Source organism: Centruroides sculpturatus, unplaced genomic scaffold (assembly GCF_000671375.1).
Source record: "Centruroides sculpturatus isolate CEXI.00-Female unplaced genomic scaffold, Cexi_2.0 scaffold503, whole genome shotgun sequence".
Taxonomy (NCBI): Eukaryota; Metazoa; Arthropoda; class Arachnida; order Scorpiones; family Buthidae; genus Centruroides; species Centruroides sculpturatus.
In genome coordinates, this window is record NW_019384729.1 from 94,067 (window position 1) to 102,896 (window position 8,830).

Here is an 8,830-nt window from a genome sequence, read left to right on the forward strand (position 1 = left end):
TTTTTTTTTTCCACATGTAGTATAGAAATTTGTAATAAGATACATAATGCGGTTATAATAAAATATTGTGCTATTATTTTCATATAATTAAAATTAATATTTATTTATTTTTTAGAGAATACGAGGGAAGCGGCGCTTCCAACACTTCTAATGACGGCACGCCACCGCTAGTTATTGATTCACAGTAGTTCTTGAACAAAAGAAAAAAAGGAAACATCTACTAAAAATGTAGTTAACCTAACCAAACCAACCTAACCGAAACATCGCCATTGGGGTTACCTAGGTACACTTTAACCACCAGGTGTACTGTGGTGGCATTTCGAATTACACAAAATCATTTTTTTTTACACTAGCACCTATTTGTAGTACATAAATCAGTTCAGCCTTGGTCAAACTAGTTAAGTCTAAAGTATTTAGGCCAAACTAGATTATCCTAGGCTAAACTGGTATATCCTGACATTCATAGGATAAACTAGTTTGGTCTGAAATCGGGTTTGGCCGGTAACATATATATTTAAAACAAATATAAAAATCAATTAACAAGAAATTACACAAAAGAAATTATGGGACAAATGGCACTGTTACTTGATCTGAAGAGGAAAAATAATATAATTATGAACAGATATATGGTGTTTCAAAATGTTTTTACTTGAAAATTAAACTTTCCATTCTCAATTAGTATAAATGATTTTTTGTGTAATTTCTTGTTGGTTGATATTTGTATTTTTTTAATGTATATGTTACAGTCAAAACCCATTTTTAGTTAGAATGCGTTTTAACTAGTTGAAACTAGTTTATACTAAATGTCTTTGTTAAAACCCGTTTTGTCTAGTTGAAACTAGTTTATACTAAATGTCTTTGTTAAAACTCGTTTTATCTAGTTAAAACTAGTTTTAACTCAAATTCATTTTTGACTAGCAGTAAATTCTAGTTTTTAGTAGACAAAACGGGTTTTAACAAAGACATTCAGTATAAACTAGTTTTAACTAGTTAAAACGCATCCTAACAAAAAACTGGTTTTGACTGCAACGTATAGAGTGATTCGGGGGAAGATGCCTAATTTTTGATATTTTCAAACAGTGACGTCACATATTGTCATGTATTTGTATGATGAATCGTTGGGCCAATATTGAGTGCGGAAAGCTGTAGTTGGCTACCGTTACTTCATTTTCTACATCCGAGAAGAATAAAAGCTAGATAAGAACGAAGTTTTTGTTGTGAAATGTTTCTAGAATAATTTTAAACTAAAAGTTAAAATGGAATTTATTAAAAATTGCTAAAAACAATTAATGTGTGATGTAGTTAAGGTTCTAAAGTTTCCATTGTCAGCTACCGCCGATCCCGATCGGACATGCTGGAGCACGTGACTCTACTAGGCATCTTACCCCAACAAATGGAAAATATGCCACATTTTTCTTGGGGTAACGTGCCTATTTTTTGTTAATTGATTTCCAATATGCCTATTTTTAATAAACTTTTGTTTTCTCGTTTTATTGCAGGATATGCATAGAAATTATATAAGGACTTCTCAAAAAAGTTTTTGGACTGAAAAAAGCTTTCAGCTAGCTATAGAACACGTTAGAACGGGCGGAAACTTAACAATACTTATACTGTGCTGTTATACTTACTATGAAGTACTTTGTACTACATATGCAATAAATTAAATTTGGTTAAGAAATTCAAAAATTAATTTTAAGCAATTATATTTGTTATCTTACCCTAATGGCATTTGGCATCTCACCCAGATACTTGGGGTGAGATGCTTAAAATGCCAGACAGTGAAAAAGTCGTCATTGCAAACACAGTATAGAATTTTTTAAAATAAACTCCAAACTTTTATTTGAAAGACATACTCCAGAATATGATATTTTCATTAGAGGGCTCCTAAACTCAAATTAGCGCTGTAATTTTCTTCATAAGCAAAATGTTAGGCATCTTCCGCCGAATCACTATACATAACTTTATTTCCCCCAAACATATTTATGTAGCTAAAATTAGTTTTAACTAATGTTAAAAGTTAAAACTAGTTTTATCTAAAGTCAAAACATGTACAGCAGTAAATTAACTAGACAAAACCGGTTTTGTCTAGTTAAAACTAGAATTTACTGCTAGTCAAAAATGAATTTGAGTTAAAACTAGTTTTAACTAGACAAAACGGGTTTTAACAAAGACATTCAGTATAAACTAGTTTCAACTAGTTAAAACGCGTTCTAACTAAAAACGGGTTTTGACTGTAACATATATATAAAAAATTATTATCTGATTTAGTTGTATACTGAAGTGAGGTGAGGATGAGAAAGACCTATGCTCAAAATGCATATATAGCTTAAATAAAGATTTCTGAAGAAAACAGTACTTCTGTGTTGTTTGATAAATAAGAATTATGTCCTCTATAAAAATTGAATATTAATGCCAACTCCCTTGAAAATATGAATTATGATGCAGCATTAAAAGAGAAGTTTTGTGTATGCAGAAAAGCATGAAAATAGCACTGCCTGTATGCAGAAAAGCATGAAAATGCCAAACATTACCTGTATATGGCACTTTTATTGTGTCTCTAACTTTTTACTTAGTCAACTTTATTAAGTTTTGTTATCTTAAATTGTTCCCTCCATAAAAATAATCTTAAAATTAGATTTCAAAATCATGGTCTATCTTAGAATTGAAGAAATATGGTAAATCTTTATAATTTAGATTATATTTATGGCCTTTATTCCCATTTATTTCTGAAAGGTTTTGAATCATTTTTTTACTAAGAAATTAAAAAATTATAAAATAGTTGATAACTGGATGAATTAATATGAGAAAATATTTAAAATAAAATAAGTTCATTTAAAATTTTTATATGTTTAAAAAAGAAACAGTTCAAAAGAATTTTTGTTCAGTTGTGAAATATTTTAAAAAATTTATATACTTACATTTAAAACCTTCAATTGCAACCATCTCTAATGACACCATCTTTATAAAAGATCAAACTTTTCATGAATTTGCATTTTCTCTGAAATTAAGCCTTTAGCACAATAAGGTAATCAAAGAAACCTCCAACTGCAACCACTTTTAACTTATCAGTTTGGGTATTCCCTATTATATTGTGAAGTGTAGTCAGATAGGTGACCAATAAATAATTATACATTTTCTTGTGTAATTACTATGGTGTGCTTTTAAAACATCAAATATTATTTTGAATTTAAATGTTAAATGTTCCTATTTTTATTGTAAACATAGGAAGATGATAATTTTAAAGTTAACAAAAGTAGCAAAGAATACATAATTTGTCTTAACAAGTTTATTTTTCTCAATTTAAAAACCATTAATGTTGAAAGATAGTTTTAAAATATGCATTATACAATAAAAATGGCCTTGGAAATGCTGAAAATATCAGTGTTTCTCAACTTTGATTGCTGAAGTCATAAAGTCAGTGTGATCTATTTAATGTAAGTTTGATTTCAGGAAAAGTAACTTATTTTGTACAGTTAATTTTTATCCGATAATTGCATAATTTATTCATAAAAATTTAAAACATCATTAATTCACTTGAAATCTGACCCATATGCTAACTATGTAATTATCATTGCTTAATATTGATGTTAACTTAGCTTTATCCAAAAATAAATTTACTATTTTTGAAGTAGAATTTACTTCTGAAATTGAAATTGAAAAGGTGTAGAATCTGTATTCTTTGTTGTTGTTTTTTTTTTAAACCATAAAAAGTCTTAATATTTATTTCTTTGTGTCATTTGAGTGTTGAGAAATTTCTTAAAATTTCTTTATCATCTTGCATAAAACAAGTAAATTAAAATTTGAATTTTTATAAATGTTTACATTTAAAACTTTGCATGTTAACAATTTAATTTTAAGTAATTTTTATTGTAGTGTATGTTAAATTCTAAATAAATAATACAGTAGAGCCTCGAAAACTTGGCACTTGATAACCCGGCACTCCGGATAACTCGGTCACACCCTGGCAGGGCAAAAAAATCCTTAGTTAATTAATTTTCATGATAAAGACAGCTTTATGCCTCATAAAGTATTTTTCTGAGGTCTGTCTTATCAGGTAAATTACTGTACAGTGTATTCATTAATTTTCATTTTCATTTAGTAAAGGCTCTATGCCTTCATAAAAGACGTACTTTTCCTTTGGTTAAGGGTATTTGGGCAGTTAAGGGTATTCTCTGTTGTATTCTCAAGTAAACAATACATACAAGTACAGTACAGTATTTTCTGAGGAAACACTCATACTTATTTTTTTTAACCCCATTCCCAATAACTCGGCCACCCTTCGGTCCACATTAGGCCGCGTTTTCGAGGCTCTACTGTAATAACTCAATTTAAAAACAAAGGGAAAAAACTGCTTAGAGAAAAAAAAAAAACGTAAATTAAAATGTTTGAATTAAAGTTTAAAAATGGCTTCTTTTCAAGAATTTTTATTACATGGAAACCAAAATACAAACTAAAAAGTTTCTGAAGGTGAGCCATTTTTAAGCTTAAAGGTATTCAATGTTTTGTTTATTAAGATTTTTCTCCTTTTTTTTTTTCCTTTTGTAGAATTTTTTGTTTATAATACTCAATAAGAATTATTTTATCATAAGTTTGAATCATCTTCTATCAAGGAACATAAAATATGGATAAAATCATAAGAAATGATCTTTAATTTTGCCTACATTTTATGTTCTGTAGCTACACTAATGCATTAGTAATGGGTGTGATAGATTGACATTATCTTTCATTGTCAGAATTAATCCATTGATTCTGGATTAACTCTTTTCTTTCTTCCACACTTTGTAGCATTAAAGATCAGATTAAGTAAGATTATTTATTAATTTATAAAATATTTGCAAAAGTATTTTGCCTTGTCTTCAAGATTAAGAGGAAAATATTTCATTTTGTTTGTACAGTAATCAAATTTTTTGTTTGTTAGAAACTATTATTTATTAGAAAATAAGCAATTGATATATAAAATATTAATATTNAATTTAATAAATTGGATCAAAACATTTTTATTGAAATTAAATGTTCATATTTCTTGAAATATTTCGTTAGTACAAAACTCCAATTATCCAAATTGATTTGTTTGAAGGTGATTTGAATAATCAAAAATTTAAGTGGATTAACATGTAAAGAATGAAATTATAGGGAAACAGCATCATATTGTACAAGGGCAGGCTGAAAAGTAATGCACACATGCTTGTAGAGCACAAACGAAATGATTTTCAGAAGCATGCCATATTTTTAAATAGTTATAAGTAAATTATCCTATTATGTGTTGCAAAACTCTAATTAACTACTGATTAGATCTAATTTTTTGAGTTAAATTGAAATCAGATTTTGATAATTTCTTTTAAATGAATCAAATCAGACTGTGTATATAACACATCTAGTTATATTCTGATTATTTGACAATCACAACTTTTCTTTTATCTACTGAAATATAACTAAGCTCAAACCTCAGACTTACGACATCAATGAAAGAAATATGAAATTAATAAATGAATTAATGTTTTAACCCTGAGATTTGAGCCCTTGTTATATTCCAATAGATGAAAGAAAAGTTTTAGTCATTAGCTTGTTTAGAATACAGTCGATTTCGCTTAATTGGGCCACCTGTTAATTGGGGCAGCCGTTTTATTGGGCCAAATCTCAAAGAATGAAAACCAAACTAATGAACTAATACATAATTTAAACACTTAATTGGGACAGTAGCAGAAAAAAATTTAACAATTTTTGATATATTTTAGGGATCTTCCGAAAATATATCAACACTATGTACACTAATGTTGTGTATGCCTAACGGTTGGCGGAGACAAAGCAATTTTGTCTTTTGCTCGGGGAGTTTGGTTTTTCCAGAGGGGTTTAGCATAGCAGGATATATCACACTGGGATCCTGTCTAAGGTGGACCTGAATGCAAGCTACTGACTCTGCTTTGGATTGGACTGGACAATCCCTTTAAAAGCAAAGGGACAAAGACTCCAGGACAATTTTTTGAAGTCTCTCAACCAAGTTGGAAGACAGCTAGAGTTCCCTACCAACCAAGTTGGAAGACAGCTAGAGTCTAGAGTTTGGAAGGTGTTGTGTGCATGATTATGTCTAGACTCAGACAGCAGACATCCAATTGTTGGGATGCTCCAGCATCTGGAGCTGGCAGATTCTACGGATGCTCCCACTAAAGTGGCCCATCTCCAAATAGAAAAAACTGTGCTCAAAGAAAGTCCATAATTGTGACTTTTAGACAAACTCAAACACATTCTAACTAAAAAGGGAGAAAGGAAAGATCGTTCGATACATTCCTGATCAAACTGTCGATCCTTGTGTATGTTACTACTAATATTTGGCAACACTAGCATGATGTGAATCTGTTATCTATTGTCGTGAGTCTGGCAAGTTTATAGTACAAATATTTTCTGTATTTTGGTTTAATAAAACATTAAAATAGGTACCTAATTATCATTTTTTTACTACTTATTTATTTACCTACATACAATCTCTCTACACATCGGTGTTTAAATAAAATAAAATAAAAAACTCTTCAAACTTTTAACCGGAGTGCTTCTATTTTTAGAAGGCAAGGGCCAAACTAGAATTTCTTCAAAAATGTAAAGAGAATGGGGTATTTCCCATGTCTATTTATCGTATACATCTGCCACCTGGAAATGAACGAATCCTTAAAAAAGTAAGATGGATGTGCTTAAATAGGGCCATTAAAAGCACTAAAAAATCACTATATTTTAACTTGGCAAGGCTTATAGCAACTGAAGAGGCATTATTTTTACAACACCCAAGATCCTTGACTATCGAAAATGCCAAACTATCCAAGATCCAGCAAAGATTGAGTGGTAATCTGAGACAACATTATAACAGAAAGATAAACTGGATATTTAGGTTTCAAGTTCCCAGAGAATCAAAAATAAAAAAGTGTCCATTTGTAGTGTGGGACAACATTCAAGTTCCTGAGTTTGCCAAAGAGGTGTTATCAAAACTTAATTGAACCCTCATACATACCTAAACCTGCAATGACCTGAGCTGCCTCGTCTTATATTCCTGACATAGAAATCCTCTTGAAAGGTCTCACAGAGAACCAAAAAGAATACTATAGGTGGATGGCAACTTTTAAAATAAGGAAATCAAATGAAACAAAAGAGTTACAAGGATAAGGTAGATTACAGTGTTTAAAAGGATGAATAACGATTTTAAATGATAGAATTTGGAAGAGATTTGTATCGAATGTTTATTTGAATATTAAAGGCCCATTCGTTATAGCCTGAAGAAGTGCCCAGGAGGGGCGACGAAAACGTTCGCAATTCTAAAAATAGAAGCATTCCGGTTAAAGGTTTGAAGAGTTTTTTATTTTATTTTATTTTCTAAAATATAATATTACATATTATATTTTAGAACTTATTATTAGTTTGTTTAATTGGGGCAACTGCTTAATTGGACCAGAATGGATTAGTCCCAATGTGTCCAATTAAGCGGAATTGACTATAAGAAACCAATGTACTGTACAACTGTTGAGAATGTAGTTATGATTTGGACTGTAGTTTGTTGTTACATATATATCATGCAAGAGTGAATATTGCAACTGGTTAAATGCTATGAATCAAATGTTAATTAACAAATATTTTGCTGATCAATATGACAATTGTCTTGTGTGATTATATTATAATCTTAATTCATATATATTTTTGAAGGCAAAGATTAAATAAGTCTGGCTAGTGTAATTGGTAACATAATCACTCACTCCATAAGGACTGAGTTTGAGTCGTCCTGGGTCAGTCAGTCTTTTCTTCCAGATACTTCTGAATTATTTAAAATATACAATATTACTATTTTATAGAAGATTTAATAACCAAAATTAATTTTTAATTTCATTAAAAATTTTGGTTATTAAATCTTCTATAAAATAGTAATATTGTATATTTTTAATACAAAATTATATAATGGTCAACAATTATAACTTTGAAATATATGCAAGTAATGTAGCAGTTTACATTTCAAGTAAAATTAATAATAAGTGCTGCTGATGGTGCGAACAACAGAAGGAAATGACTGAAGGAAAGATTCTTTCTTTGTTAAAAGTTGTACTTATATTTATTGTATTATTATTAAACAGTTTACATTGTTTCATTTACAAATAATTTGGATTATAATTATATTTACATATATTTCTTGATGAGATTTTTAACTGTAATAATTTAATAAATTGGATCAAAACATTTTTATTGAAATTAAATGTTCATATTTCTTGAAATATTTCGTTAGTACAAAACTCCAATTATCCAAATTGATTTGTTTGAAGGTGATTTGAATAATCAAAAATTTAAGTGGATTAACATGTAAAGAATGAAATTATAGGGAAACAGCATCATATTGTACAAGGGCAGGCTGAAAAGTAATGCACACATGCTTGTAGAGCACAAACGAAATGATTTTCAGAAGCATGCCAGGTGGCATATGGAAGTAACATTCCCCCCCTATGTGCATGCACAGTTTAAGGTTGTTGCGTTCATTCAGTACATTTTGAGAAGCGGAAATATGGAGACATGTTCTGGTGCTATGTCAACGCGAGTTAAACAGCGTGCTGTCATAGAATTTTTAACTGCTGAAAAAATTACATTTAAAGGCTGTTTACGCTGGCGATGCTATTGATAGGTCTATTGTAAATTGATGGATAATAAAATTTCGTGGTTGCGAGCCTGGAAAAGCCATAATTGTTGATGAAACACACAGCGGAAGTCTGATCACTGCCACAGATAATTACCGTTGCACCTTGTTGCAATGTTTAATTCTTTTCAGTACATACAGACTCTAAAACACCTCTGATGTTGAGTTTGATAT